This window comes from Cervus canadensis, chromosome 3 (genome assembly GCF_019320065.1).
Source record: "Cervus canadensis isolate Bull #8, Minnesota chromosome 3, ASM1932006v1, whole genome shotgun sequence".
Lineage (NCBI taxonomy): Eukaryota > Metazoa > Chordata > Mammalia > Artiodactyla > Cervidae > Cervus > Cervus canadensis.
In genome coordinates this window covers 5,481,607-5,497,325 of record NC_057388.1, presented here as the reverse complement: position 1 = coordinate 5,497,325, position 15,719 = coordinate 5,481,607, and the positions used below count along the sequence as shown (strand labels likewise).

General features: G+C 40.5%; 1 pseudogene; it reads right to left on the bottom strand.

Moving 5' to 3' along the window:
• Nucleotides 1-232: 232 nt before the first annotated feature.
• Nucleotides 233-6,448, bottom strand: LOC122438922 (annotated as a pseudogene).
• Nucleotides 6,449-15,719: the final 9,271 nt, after the last annotated feature.

The following is a 15,719-nucleotide window of genomic DNA, read 5'->3' as shown; positions in this document are numbered from 1 at the left end:
CCCCTGTGCATCTGTGTTTGACCCACACAGGTCAGGAGTCAGACTCCTGCAGAGGCAACTGGGCCGCCCAGTGTCAGCGCAGCCAAATAAAGCCAAACAAAGCAGACGGAACTAGTAACGAAGCCTCCAGTCACGGCAATGGTTTAAGAGACCAACCCCACAAAGGGCTGACTTTCCCTGTTCCCGTTTCTACATGGAGAAGTCTGGGAGATCGGCATAGACACAGGTCATCTCACTGCTGAGAGAACCCCACACAAAACGGTCCCGCAGCTCTATGGAACCAGGGACTGAGGGAGTGAGAAGGAAGGTCTGACTCCCTGTGGATAATCATATATTGTGTGCTGTGTAGCCCGCCAGGCTCCTCTGTCCATGGGATTCTCCAGGCAAGAATACTAGAGTGGGTTGCCATGCCCTCCTCCAGGGAATCTTCCCAAACCAGGGATCAAACCCAAATATCCCACATTGCAGGTGGATTCTTTACCAATCTGAGCCACCAGGGAAGTCCAATTATATATTATATACTTATGCTACTTTATGTTATATATGTTTATATGTTATCTTGCAGGAAGCAAATGGCAGAACACAGAGGTAGGTTAATTCAGTGCAGGTCTCATATGTAACTCACAGAACAGGAGTTAGACTCAGGCAGTGCGTCCACCTCCAGTCAGGCTCCTGTTCCCTGCTCACACCCTCTCACACCCCATCTGTCCCCCACTTCCCCTCACCAGCATGAGTGGACCTCCAACCTTCCCTTGTTTCTCATGAGTTCACGTGTAGCGTGACCAGTGCTCTTGCCCTAGGCACTCCTTAACCACTGCCTAGACCCACTGCTGGGTCCTGGGCTGCCCCCTGCAGACCCACTTCCTTCAGTCCCTTGAAACAGTCCTGTCCCCAAGCCCATGCCCTCCTACTGGAAGCCAGATGCCCCTACTGGTCCTTGGCCCCCTTGACTGTGCTTGGCCTGCCCCTCAGAACTCTGTTAACCTCCAGACAGTCTTCAGAAACAAGATTCCGACTCCAGGAGCTGAAACTTGGGACACCTCACAGTATGAACACAGTTTACATATATCATCCAATATCATCTTCTCAGCAACAAGAATTGACTTTTGTTTGTTCACTGTTCTTTTTTTTTTTTTTTAGTTTACTGTTGGTTTTTCTTTATGGCACAAAAGCCCATGAAAGGATTAAACATAATCCTTAGTTCAATGACACCGGCCACCTAGTTAGTAATTTTGTGCATGAAGCACCAGTGTATCAACTACCCCAAAGGTCAGGACGTTGACATCTTGATGGAAACCAATGGCATCTTTTTTTTACCTCTTTAATTTTTATTTTTTAAATTATCAAAGTATGATAATACATTTACAGGAGACTTAGAAAGTACAGAACAAAGTTACATACAGTTTCACTATGAGTGTGTGTGTGAAGTCACTTCAGTTGTGTCTGACTCTCTGCAGCCCTATGGACCATAGCCCACCAGACTCCTCTGTCCATGGGATTCTCTAGGCAAGAACACTTGAGTGGGTTGCCATTTCCTGCTCCAGGGGATCTTCCTGACCCAGGGATCAAACTCATATCTCTTACATCTCTTGCACTGGCAGGCAGGTTCTTTACAACTAGTGCCATCCAGTATATATTACAATTATTTTTTAGTATATAAATTAAGATTTTAGTTGAAGTTCAATGTCAAAATCTCAAAAATTAATAGAATGTCTATACAGAAAAGTAGAGGATATAGTAAACCTGAAAGGCACTATGAACCAATTCAACATCCGTAAGATTTATACAATCGTCACACAACAGTCTTCTATTCAAGGGGACCTATAACATCTTATCACAGCTACTCCCACTTCCCTTTATCTTTCTACCCAAAGGAACCATCCTTCTTACTCCATTTCTGTCTTTCCCTTTGGCATCTTCCTTTTTATATCTTGTATACCATTCTTATGTATTTCTACAAATGAATCCTTGTATGGATATATATACAGATGGCCCCTGACTTACAGTGGTTTGACTTAAATTCTTCTGACTTTGTGATGTGTAAAAGCAATGTGTATTCAACACAAACCATGCTTCAAATTTTGAATTGTGACCTTTTCCTGGGCTGGCTCTATGTGGTGCTATGATCCTCTCCCCTACTGCTGGCAGGGGCTACAGCCACAGTGCCCATCAGCTCCACAATCACAAAGTCAACAAACCACACACTCAAAACCACACTGGACCCAGATCACCATGCTATCTTCCTCTTCCAGTACAGTGTTCAACAAACACTTCATTGTAAAAGTAGGCTTGTGTTAGATGGTTTTGCCTAACTGCAGGCTACTTTAAGTATTCTGAGCATATTTTTTAACATTGTATATTAAAAATATCTTTAGTTCTCATGCACAAAATTCCATCATTCGCATACAAGTATCCCCCCCGCCTCACCAGGAGTAGCCTTAACAGAGAGATGGTGGTTTGCGAGCTGAGGAAACAGCACTCAATCCTCCTGGTCTTGGGAACTGCAGACTCCCCTTCCCAATCTCTGCCTGGAAGGGCACTGAGGTGGCAGACGCAGCCAGCAGGGTGCTCACTGGTACCTCCACTTAGGGGCAGGATCAGGTGCAGGGACAGCTCGCGGCCCACCAGCTTGGCTTTGATGAGGTGGTTGTCCAGGGTAAACTGCTCGCCACGCAGTGGGCCATCCTGGTCCACGTTGGCTGGCTTCCAGATCTTCCCCAGCACCGTGTGGGGCAGCTGGGACCTCACCATCTCCTTCTTAGCACTGACTGGGTACAGCGTGTGGAAGATCTCGTCGTAGGTGGACTTGTCCTTGCTCACCACCCATTCGACATAGTCGATGCCCTAGCAGGCCCCGTCGCCATAGCTGATCCCAAAGGGCCTGTTCATGGTGCTGGGGAAGGTTCCGCTCTTCACAGCCTGGGCCGGCATCAGGGACTCCTCCTGGTGCACCGTCGCCCTCAGCCAGGGGATGTCATTGGCCATGATGTCCTCCACTGTGTCCAGAAGCTTGGGCTTCAGGGCCTAGAACTTGCTGAAGCTCTGGGTCTGCAGGAGTTGCTGCATCTTGTGGAGGCTACAACGTCGTGGGCAGGGGAGAAATCTGATGCTTTTATTCAATCTTCTGGCAAATCTTGCTCAAGTTGTTCATCAGCTGTTTCTTCTTGCTCTCCTTACCAAAGACATTGGGCATCTCCTTCTTGAGGGAGCTGATGAGGTAGGCATGGACTGCAGTGAGCCATGGCCTCTTGATCAAGTCACTGAGTTTCCTGACAGCAGCGTTTGGAGGCAGATACTGGATGTCTTTGAAGAGGTCCTGTTCCTCGGCCTTGAAGAGTTTGTGGTTGTCTGGGATGAGAAGCGGGTGGGACCAGAAGGAGCCAAGGAACACCCTGACCACCTAGGGGGTTGTTGATGATCTTCCCCAGAGACCACATGAGGCCCCCATGAACCCAACAGCTCATGAGATCTTGATCTGGTCAGCCTCGTTCAGCACCACGCAGGTCTTGTCCTCGTGATTCTTGAGGGCCTTGATGACTTCAGAGAACTCTTGGAGACATCAAACTTGTGGAGATGAAAGAGCAGGAAAACAGGGTCCATCCACTCGGCAAACCACTCTAGGATGGCCACAGAGTCGTAACATCTGCTGATGCTCTGCTTCTCTCCAGACAGGATCCCTGGAGTATCAGTGATGTTTATTTTGTCCAAGACCAGGTTAGGCTAAGCTTAGATGTTTGGCAGGTTAGGCATATTAAAGGTATTTTCAACTTATAATATTTGTGATTTATGATGGATTTATCAGATATGCACTTGTAAGTTGAGGAACATCTGTGTATGTGTGTATATATATATATATTTGTTTATATATATTTATATATAACTAATATATAGTATGAATATTATAGACTATATAATATATATGTATACATATAAAAATATTATATACTTATATTTATGTGTACACTGGACTTCCCAATGGCACAGCGGTAAATATACATATAAATATGAATATATATAAATATAATCTATATTATAATTATATAATATATAATATAAAATATTTATGTTATGTATTATTATATTATATGATATACATAATATATAATATGTAATTATATTATATATTATATATTACTATATAATTATGTATATATAATTATGTATATAATACTATATATTATGTATATAAATATGTATATTATATATTACTATATAAATATGTATACATATATGTATATGTATAAAATATTTATGTTATGTATCATTATATTATATGATATACATAATATATAATATGTAATTATATTATATATTATACATTACTATATAATTATGTATATTATATATTATATATTACTATATAATTATGTATATGTATATAATTATGTATATGTATATAATTATGTATACTATATAATTATGCATATGTATATAATTATAATTATGTATATAATTATGTATATATATTCTTATATAATACATATAATTATTATATATTCTATATGTATAAATATTTATATACTTATGTTTATGCATACACTGGACTTCCCAATGACACAGTGGTAAATATACATATAAATATAAAAATATATCAATATATTATATATAATATAAATTATATTAATATATATTATATATATAAATATTTATATACTTATATTTATGTGTACACTGGACTTCCTGATGGCACAGTGGTAAATACACATATTATACTTATATATATTATATTTAATAATTAATATAATATATATAAATATATATATGTTATATTATATATATCATATATATATTTATATAGAAAATATATTTATAAAATATATTTATATATATTTTTATATATTTTATATTTATCTTATATATATATGAAATATATATTTATATAATATGAATATTTTATATTTAATATATATTTTTAATATATAAATATATTATATATCTTATATATATTTATATCATATAAATATATTTCATATATATAATAATATATAAATATATATAATTATATATATTATAATTACAATTATATATGTTACAATCATACTTATAATTACAATTATAATAATGTTTATAATTTACATTATATATTATAAATTAATTTTATAATTATATTATATATTTAATTATATATTATATATTATATAAAAACAATATACATATAATATGTAAATGTATATATGTAAATAGAGATATATAAATATAATACATAGTATATCATATATCAATGTATAATATATAATACATTATAGATCAATATAAATATAATATAAATATAAAAATATACAGATTATATAAATATATAAATATACAGATTATATAAATATATATGAATAGATATATAAATATATAAAATATATAAAATATAAATATAAAATAGATGAATATAAATATATAAATAAATATAATATTCATAATATATGTATATATTATCTATGTAATATATATATTATATATATGTATTTATATATTTATATATGTTATGTACATATATTATACATATATATTATATATAATATGTAATAATATAATATACTATATTATATAGATATATAAATATATATAATATGAGTATATATAAATATAATATTTAATATATAAATAATATAATATTGTATATAATATTACATAAATGTAATACATATTATATATAATATATATGTACATATATATTTATATATATATTTACCAGTGTGCCATTGGGAGTTCCAGTGTGGACATTGGTAAAGTGTACACAGTGGTAAATAATCCACCTGCAATGCAGGAAATGCAAGAGATGTGGGTTCAATCCCTGGGTCAGAAAGATCCCCTGGGGTAAGAAATGGCAACCCACGCTAGTGTTCTTGCCTGGATCCACAGACAGAGAAGTCTGGCAGGCTATAGTCTGTAGAGTCACAAAGAGTCAGACATAACTCAAAGCTTGAGTATGCATGCATATGTATGCACAAATAATATTAACTTATATTATTTCAAATTTTGTATATCTGTTATCAAGCTATATATAATTTGGGGGGATTTTTCAGTTAATCTGATGTTGTGGGATTCCTCCTTAGTTTCACATGTTTCTGGCATTTGTTTGTTAGAATGGGAGAAGTTTTTCCACTTGGGAATAGACAGAGCTGACCAGTCCATTCTCCAGCTAAGGTCTCCCAGAGTGATCCAAGTTTTGCCATCATGGGCCAGGATGCCATGAACATTCCTGGCTTTCTTCTGTGAATGTTCCTCTCAGGTATGTTTCAAGAGGTAAAATTGCAAAGGTCACAAGCCATGCAAATATTTTACTTCAGGAGTTCAAGCCTACCTGCTTCCCAGAGACACTGCACCAAGATTCCACCCAGCAGAGTAGATAAGAGCCCTGTGGTTGCACATCTCCAGAATTCGCTCTTCTGTGCCTATAGAATGAGTGTGCAACAAACTTCACCAGGTCTTTGCTTTCATCTCTCTCCTTGATCATGCTGTTACACACCTGTGCATGCGTTTACTACATACACACTTTCATTTTTTAAGGTATCTGTTCAAGTCTGTACCTCCTTTCTGTCAATCATCCATGCTGGTAATGAGCCTGTCACAGAGACCTGCCTTCGCATCTCCTGCTTAAAGAATGCGACCTCTTCCAGGCCCCTAACCGTGAGTCCCCACGCTGTCCTCATCTGCAAGGAAGCTTGCTCTTTTATGACTTCAGGGCAAGTCATTGTCACACTAAAGGCAACTTCAGGCAGCTGAAGAGACGGGAAATTAGAGCCTGGCCCAAGACACGCCTTTTGGAATGAGGATATATTTTAGATGTCTGATTGGAGTCTAATGATGGCCTTTAGAAACATGCAGTTGGTAGATCTAGCAGTACCTCCAAGTCTGAACCATCCCGGTGTCGTTCAGGTGACAAGAGGACAGGGTGGAGGGAATCCAAGCATGAGAACATAACAAAGGGTCCTGTGGGAACATGTTCCTCTCCTGGATCTGTCCACTAAACCAGGATGAAGTTGGAAAAACATCTCTGGAGGAGGGCCCTCTGTATGTAGGAGCCTGCAGTCCCAGGGGATGGATGTTGCAGGGTAATATAAGTGTCCCTACAATCAAAAACCCCTGAGTCAACAAAAAGAAGGAGGGTGGGGATGGGTGTAAGTCAGGTCAGGATTTAGAGATGCACCCAGTGCATCTAAGCCATTTGCAGCAACATGGATGGAAAGATCGTCATGCTAAGTGAAATGTCATACAAAGACAAACATCATGTGATATCACTTATGTGTGGAATCTTTATTAAAAAATGATACAAATGTACTAATCTACAAAACAGAAATAGACTCACATAGAGAGGAAACAAATTTATGGTTACCAAAGGTGAAACTGGGGGAGGTACAAATTAGGAGTTTGGATTAACATATTTGCATACTAAAATAATATACACATACATAAAATAAACCACAAGGACCTACTGTATAGCACAGAAAACTGTATGTTTTGCAATAACCGATAAGGGAAAAGAATCTGAAAAAGAATATATATATATGTATATATACACACTTATATGCATATATATATGTATATATATATATACACACATATATATATATGCTTGTGTGCTCAGTCACTTTAGTCGTGTCTGACTCTACAACCCAATGGACTGTAACCCACCAGGCTCCTCTGTCCATAGAATTCTCCAGGCAAGAATACTGGAGTGGGTTTCCATTTCCCACTCCAGGGGATCTTTCTGACCCAGAGATCTAACCAGCATCTCTTATGTTTCCTTCGTTGGCAGGCAGGTATATTCTTTATCAGTAACACCACCTGGGACACGAAAGTGAAAGTCACTCAGTCATGTCCGACTCTTTGTGACCCCATGAACTATACTGTCCGTGGAATTCTCCAGGCCAGAATACTGGAGTGAGTAGCCTTTCCCTTCTCCAGGGGATCTTTCCAACCCAGGGATTGAACCCAGGTCTCCAGCATTGCAGGCATATTCTTTACCAGCTGAGCCACCAGTGAAGCCCAAGAATACTGGGGGAGTGGGTAGCCTATCCCTTCTCCAGGGGATCTTCCTGACCCAGGAATCAAACCAGGATCTCCTGATTTGAAAGCAGATTCTTTACCAGCTGAGCTATATAAATAGCTCAATATTTATACTATATATATATAATATGTATTATATATATATTATACCAGCTGAGCTATATAAATAACTCATATATTTATATATTAAACAGCTATATATTTATATAAATATATATAGGCACTCCAGTATATACATATATATATAATATAACTCGCTCATCTGGTTGTACACCTGAAATTAACACAGCATTGTAAATCAACTATATTTCAATATAAAATTTTGAAAATTAAATAAAAAATACAAAGCCATAAAAAATAAAATGAAAGAATCACTTTCTAAAGCAGAAGCACCCTGGTGTGCCTGACAGCAAAGGCTATTCTGGAATCCATTGGGAGTTCCAGGAGTCATGGGCCACCTGTTCCAGGCGGGGCTGGTAGCTCCATTAAAAGGCTGATAGTTGAAAGACAGAGCCATCAATACATATTCTGTTTCTTTCAGGACTGAAGCACTAAACCTTTCTGCAAGAAGCCTGGTTTTGCAAAACTCCAGGGAAAATTAATTTATTTTAATGAACAGTTTTACACTGTAGATATATTCTAAGCATACGAATTTCTTCAGGGACAGAGTTGCCTAATACATATCACTCACTTGCTTTCACTTTGCCTAGTAATATTAATAATAATATGCTTTTAGTTTATCACCATATAACTCACAGTACTAAACATTTTTTAGTTTTGTCATTTAATTTTTTATCATTTAATTATCACCAGCTATCTCATTTAATTTTATTTTTAAAGCTATATAAACTAGGAACCAATATTACCCCTGTTTTCAAAGAAGAACACTAAGGTTTAAAAAGTTCAAGAAATTTTCCCAAGGTCACCCATACAGCAGTTAGAAAAGGAGGCATTTGGGTTGTGTTTCTCAAACTTCTTTTATGGGGAGGGGAAGGGCTCACACAGCCTTCTCACAAGATATTAAGGCCAAGTACTAATGCCTTTAGCTCTCATGCAAATGTGATATGGAAAACACCTACAAATAACATACCAAACACAAAACCAGTACAATTTAAGTTGAGTCGCACTTGGATGTGGCAGAGAATGCCGTCTTGAATTGCATCGCTGTGTCTACTGCCCTTGTGTCTGCAATGATTCACATCTCCCCTCACTTCCCTGTATTGGAACGACTGTGAAACTTCATTAGTGAGTGTGCCGCGGTGCCATCTGGCCTGCTCTAGATGAAAGCACATCTCTTATAAGTTAATTCACCCTAGTACTTTCCCATTAGCCAGTGACAGTGAAAGAAACATTCCTTGGCACCAACGCAGTTATGAGCACAAACCCATATGTGGGCACTAAACGCTCCTGGCTGTGATCAGGTGTCAGCTAGCAATCTCCTGGCGAAATCTGGACCCGATTTGAAAATCGTTTTATTACGCTCACCCGCCTCCCACCAATTCTAATCCTAAGCAGAAAGGCACTCATCCCCACTGTGTGATAAATATCAAGACAAAGCAAAATGCAGGGATCAGGAGAAGGTACAGAACACCAATCCATCTGCAGTAAGAGTATATGAAAGGTTTTCTGAAGTCTCCCTCTGGGCTATCTCTTGAAGAAGTTGCCTGGAGAGGGAGAGAAGAGCTCTCCAGGTGAAGGAAACAGTGTGAGAAAAGGCAAGGCAACATGAAGCAGCATAAATGTATGTACAAATCAGAAAAAAAATATACAGACTTAGACAATGAGGAGGGAGAGTGGGCTGGACAGGCATGTACAAGCAGATCATGAGGTATCAATCTCTGTACCTACTTACAGCACATCTGCATCGGTATCCACACCTACAGATGTGTCTGTTTCCACCCCTACATCCACACCAACGTCGAAGTCTACATCTCCTTCCCCATCTCCACCCCCAGCTCTGTATCTACATCAGCGTCTCCTGTACATCTATATCTGTGTCTACATCTATTTCTGTGTCCCCAAGTGCCCATGGCCCACATGATAAAAGAGAGGGCAGCAAGACAAGGTAATGTTCCTAAGCATTTCCATTTTCATTATCCTCTGTACCAGCTATACAGAGAGCACCTCTGCTGTGTTTGAAGTGGAAGCATCACGACCTCTGGTGAGGCCATCTTTCCCTATTACCCTGACATCCACCTTATTGTCAGTTTCCTCCATCCTGCCAGGCCAGGGCCGCAGCTCACAGGACTTTCAGGTGAGAAGAGCAAGGTTTGTACTATGCAGCCACGGTTTGCTAGGTCCTTCCAGTTATTTTCCCATTCTCTGATCATTGCAGCTCCTATGGCCACATTCTTTAAAGCAATAACTTTCATTTACAATAATGTTTCTTTAGTAGGGGGATGTTGGCCAATATTCATGTACACTTAACTTGCATAGTGTTTTCTTCATCCCAGAGCCTGTGCCAACACTAAATAGGTGAATTTAGTACAAGCAGAGAAGCACAAAGAAGAAAATAAACTTCACCCATGAACCTCCTGCTCAGAGTAGTTCCTTTGCATATCGGAAACATCAAATTCTGAGTTTCACCATTAACATTAAAACATAAAAATATCTATTAAACTTTGAGTGTATTGGAAAATAACTTAATGTCTGTGTACTGTTTCTTTATAGGCATTCCTGGTGGCTCAGTGGTAAAGAATCTGCCTGCCAATGCAGGAGATTCAGGTTCGATCCCTGGGTCAGGAAGTATATTGATGAACAGATGTGTCTTCTTTCTCTCTGAAACATTGTTTTAATGGGCATAAAGTCTCCAGAGACAAAAAAAAAAAAAAAGGCAGAATATGACAATCCATTTAAAAAGAATTCCCAAAATAATAGCCCTGCTGCACCAGGACAAAAATCTTTATGAATTCTTTCATTCAACAAGAATATATTGAGGAATTTCTCTACGCAGAAGTTCTAGGCTTGGGGAATCAGCAGTGACACTAGATGTTTTATAAAAATTGTTACATCATTCAATCTTTAAAACAATCATTAAAGATAAAGCATTATTATCGTTCCCTAGTGATGAGAAACTGGAGGAGCAAAGAGTCTAAGTTGCTTTCCCAAAGATCTTACCCACAAAGGGCTGGTCACCAAGCTGTGCTCCTGTATTGACTTGAGGCAGAAGGTCCTGCCTCCACCACCAGAACTGGGAGTAGACGTCACCTGTTTGTTCCAAGAGACTTCTTTCTGCATTTGCCATTTTTCTCTCCTTCACAGCATGTTCTTTGCTACTGTCAGTTGTAACCTTCCTCAACGTGAAACTATGTACGTGTGCAGATGCATGTATACACAGAAATGCAAACATGTGGTCAATTCGTTGTTCCATCCAGCTCCATCCAGTCCAGTACTGAGGAGGCAGAATCATGTCCCCCTGAAAAAGATGACCAGGTCCTAATGCCTGAAGTGTGTCAGTCACTCAGTCATGTCTGACTCTTTGCAACCCCATGGACTGTAGTCCACCAGGCACCTCTGTTCAAGGGATTTTCCAGGCAAGAATACTGAAGTGGTTGTCATTCCCTTCTCCAGGGGATCTTCCTGACCCAGGGATCAAACCTGGGTCTCCTGTATCACACACAAATTCTTTACCATCTGAGCCACTAGGAAAGGCCCAGGAACCTGTGAACATTATGACATTACCTGCAAGGAGGAAGTAAGGTTACAGATGGAATTAATATTGCCTATCAGCTGACTTTAGAATGAAGATATGACCCATTATTTTCCTGGCAGGACCAATGTAATCTCAAGGATCCCTGAAATGGGAAGGGGAGAGATGGAATCCGAGTCAGTGCCAAAGTGGTGCTGGATGAGAAGGACTGACCCCACCATCGCTAGCTTGAGGATGCAGTCATCCTCTCAAGGAGAAGAAGCCAGATTACAGATGCTTCCCAGAAAGAAAGCAGCCCACAACACCTAGATGTTAACCAGGCAGGAGCTATTTCAGACTCCTAGCCTTCTGAACTACAAGATCAGACGTGTCTGTGTCTTAAGTCAGCACATGCAGGCCAATTGATGTATACATCTCAGTCCCCAGCCTAGAGAACTGAGCACACAGAAATGACCAAGGAAGAGCCTCAAACTGCCTCTGCAGGAAGGTGCTTTTACCCTGCCTTGAATCCCACAGTGAGCCCACTAACCAATGCCTTCTGCATGCCTCACCTGGAATGTTTCTGTAGCCTCTAGACACAGGCTCTCCATCTTCAGGTGAGACTTTCTGAAGTTGAGATCTAATTAGTGTCTTATCTTCCTGCTCAAAGTCTGTGAATGGTCCGTCGCTCACAGTCTTTTCCGAGTAACAGTGTGACCCTAACTATGCTACCTTCTCTATAACTTCTGGCTGTGTGTATCCAAACCAAAGTGCTAGTCCTCGGCCATGGAGGCCCTACGAATTCCCACTGGAGCCCTCTGTCTGGGTTCCTCTGCCCTCTTCTCCTTGGGTTCCCAACTGTGTTGGAGCAAGGCATCTGAGCATTGCCCCTCCCCTACTTCACAGCACGTGATGACATACTGGCCCCCAGGATCAGTAGTTGTCAGGCAGAGACAGACATCTTTAATATCTGAAAGTGCCACACATGCCAACCAACTGGGAAACCACTGGTCCCTTTATTACCTTTCCATGGACCCCACTGTTCTGTGAAGACTTCCTAAGCCAGAAAAGTCCTCTCTTTCCTTTGAAATTGAATGTCAGTTTAGCTGTACTTCTGGCTGTCAAACTTAACAGGTTTTAGCTTCTGTTGTGTATTTCTTACCCACCAGCAGGGTACTGGTCTGCAGGAAGAGTTCCTGCCAGCACAAGAGGATATTACAAAGTCCTGCAGGCCCACATTTCACTATGCACCCAACTACAGCATCATCGAAAGAGATTCTTGAATGAGCAGTAACAAACAACCATCGCCAAGTCTGCACTTTACAGTATGCATAAATTGTTTCTTTTAACTACCCAAAACTGCCAGGAGACCTTGAGTCTCAGCCTCATTTTATAGACAAGGAAACTATACTCAGTGACTTTAAATAACGTGCTGAAGGGTCTGAGGCAGGACTCAAGCTTGGATCCCATGATTGCCGATCTTCACTGGTCTAAAGTGGCCTTCCCTATCCAGGAATTAAAAAGCCTGCTCTGTCTAGATTTTATCTTTCAGATCCAGAAGTTTCTCTGGGTTCTGCTTTCAGCTCTCCATCCTGAAACTGCTCACTTACACAAACAACACCTCCCCAGTTTCTCTCCTGTCTCCTGGTACCAAGATTCTCTGCCAAGCCCTCTTGGATGCCCAACTTCACTGGACAGTTTCCTGCTGCAAATTGTCTCCAGGACCTTCCTCAAGGCATCAGGCTTCTCCCACAGCTGGTCTAGGGGCTCAGCCTTCCAACCAGGCCCCCAAAACTTGGGTTTTTCAGGGAGGGAGCCACGGCCAAAGACAGTGCCTTGCACAGAAGAGAGCCAAGTGGATGTTTGTTCATCTGGCAAATGGTGGAAATGAAGCAACTGCTGTACAGATGGGCCCACGCATCTCCCTCTCAACCCCCTCCCCTGCTACTCCATCGCCAGATCCACTACCAGGCTGGAACTCTGGGAAGACCAATGATGAAAGAGAGACTTTTACAGTTATAAGGACCACTGCTGAATAGTAAACTCTCTGTGAAAATTATACTGCCACAAATCTGGGAGTGAAATAAATGAAATCAATAGCAAGGCAAGAAGTGAGTAATAGAGCCAGCTCAGAGCTAGAAGCAGATTTAACTGTGTCCTCGGAGCATCCTGCTCTGGTCTCTGCTGCCTACTTAAAATGGAACAGATACAAAAGTGGGCAGCTTACTCACTATCACTTCTGTCTTCCCAGGGAATTGGGTACCGCCATCTAGTCATTAACACTGGGATGCAAGCTTTTAGGTTAAAGCTTCAGCTCCAGTTATTTCAGGGGCTTCAGGGAAACTCCCACTATAATCAGCAGCTTGAATCTTGTTTGTGTTTGTTTTTTCCTGACCAATGTTCATCCTTTTACAATTAATCCATTCATTCCTTAAACAGGAAATCTTTATTGAGCACCTCCTCTGTCCCAGTGCCCTGCTCCTTAGAGACATTCACGATGAAGGTGATAGACATCCACGATGGAAAACCTACACAGTAACTGAGGGTGACGAGAAGTTCACCTTTGCCTGGGAATGACGGGTTTCCTCGGTTCTATCAGAGCTGAAACTGACAAAGTCTTGAGTGAACCTGGACACCTGGCCAGGCCCACCTCCGTTTCAGGGCTCCCACTCCTCAGTAGGTCATGCCGTGGTTTGGGACCCCTGGCACCCATTCCCAAAGCCTGAAATCACCATGGGATGGTATCTGGTAATGCCTGTACTCATGACCCAGTCTGTGTTGTCATGGCCTCCCAGATTTCTGACAGTGGCTGACCCAGAAAGGCCAAGCCGCAGACAAAGCTGAGTCAGCCAGACTGCTGCTTCAGGTCAGATGAGCTGAAATGTCCTAGAGGTCAAGTCTGGGCAGGTCATCCTGAGCACGCGCAAAGGAAAGGGGGCAGAACAGTTACTAGAGACACAGACACAACCCCAGAAACTTACAGAAGAGGGGCTTCAGATTTTTACTTTCCAGCTTTGGGGAATAGGGAGATGCAGAGGTGAGAAGTATCATGAAGAGCCTGAAAGATAAGAAAAGGGGGCTTCAGATCCCAATTTTCCAGTGTCCTCGCTAAACTGAATTTCGTCAGTGAACCAATACATATGAAATGGTGAAGTCAGTGCATGGTAAATTGGCCACTATTACTTGTGGCTTCCATGAGATTGCTGTACGGTTGGAAAATGTAATAAATACTTTGAGTCCACCTCAGCAAAGACTCTGGAAATTTACATGGAACATTGTGTTTCCTCACTTTCTGAAACTTACAGAATTGTGGATGGTAGCCCTCTTACTTTTCAAACTAATCAGATGCACATAAAGGTTGTTTTCAGGATCCACTGATATCCAAACACAAGCCAGTTTTGGTGTTTCACTTCTTGCTTATTAATCATATAACTCTGCATAGTTAGGTTTGGGCCCAGAACAGAGAAAGTTTCATACTTTATAATGATGGCTTATTTTTAAGCCTGAGGGTCTCTGGCTAATAGACACTCAAGCAGTGCATGACACTCACCCTGTCATGAGTCATAAATTAAGCCTGAGCAACAACAAAAAAGAGTTTAATTCTAATACTCAGAACCATAAGCCTGACAAAATCTATGACTCAGATGGCTAAGCTGGTATAAGGCAGAGTTCAATTCAATACAAAGGACTTTCTTGAAGTCATATCAGTTCAGTGGCTCTTTGCAACCCCAAGGACTGCAGCATGCCAGGCTTCCCTATCCATCACCAACTCAAGCTCATGTCCATACAGTTGGTGATGCCATCCAACCATCTCATCCTCTGTCATCCCCTTCTCCTCCCACCTTCAATCTTTCTCAGCATCAGGGTCTTTCAAATGAGTAAGTTCTTCATATCAGGTGGCCCAAAGTGTTGGAGTTTCAGCTTCAATAATCAGTCCTTCCAATGAATATTCAAGACTGATTTCCTAAAGGATTGACTGGTTGGGTCTCCTTGCAGTCCAAGGGACTCTCAAGAGCAACTCGGGCAAGTCTGGGTCAGTCTCTTGTGGGGACACTGCTCCTTCCTCCTGGGTCCTGGTGCATACAAGGTT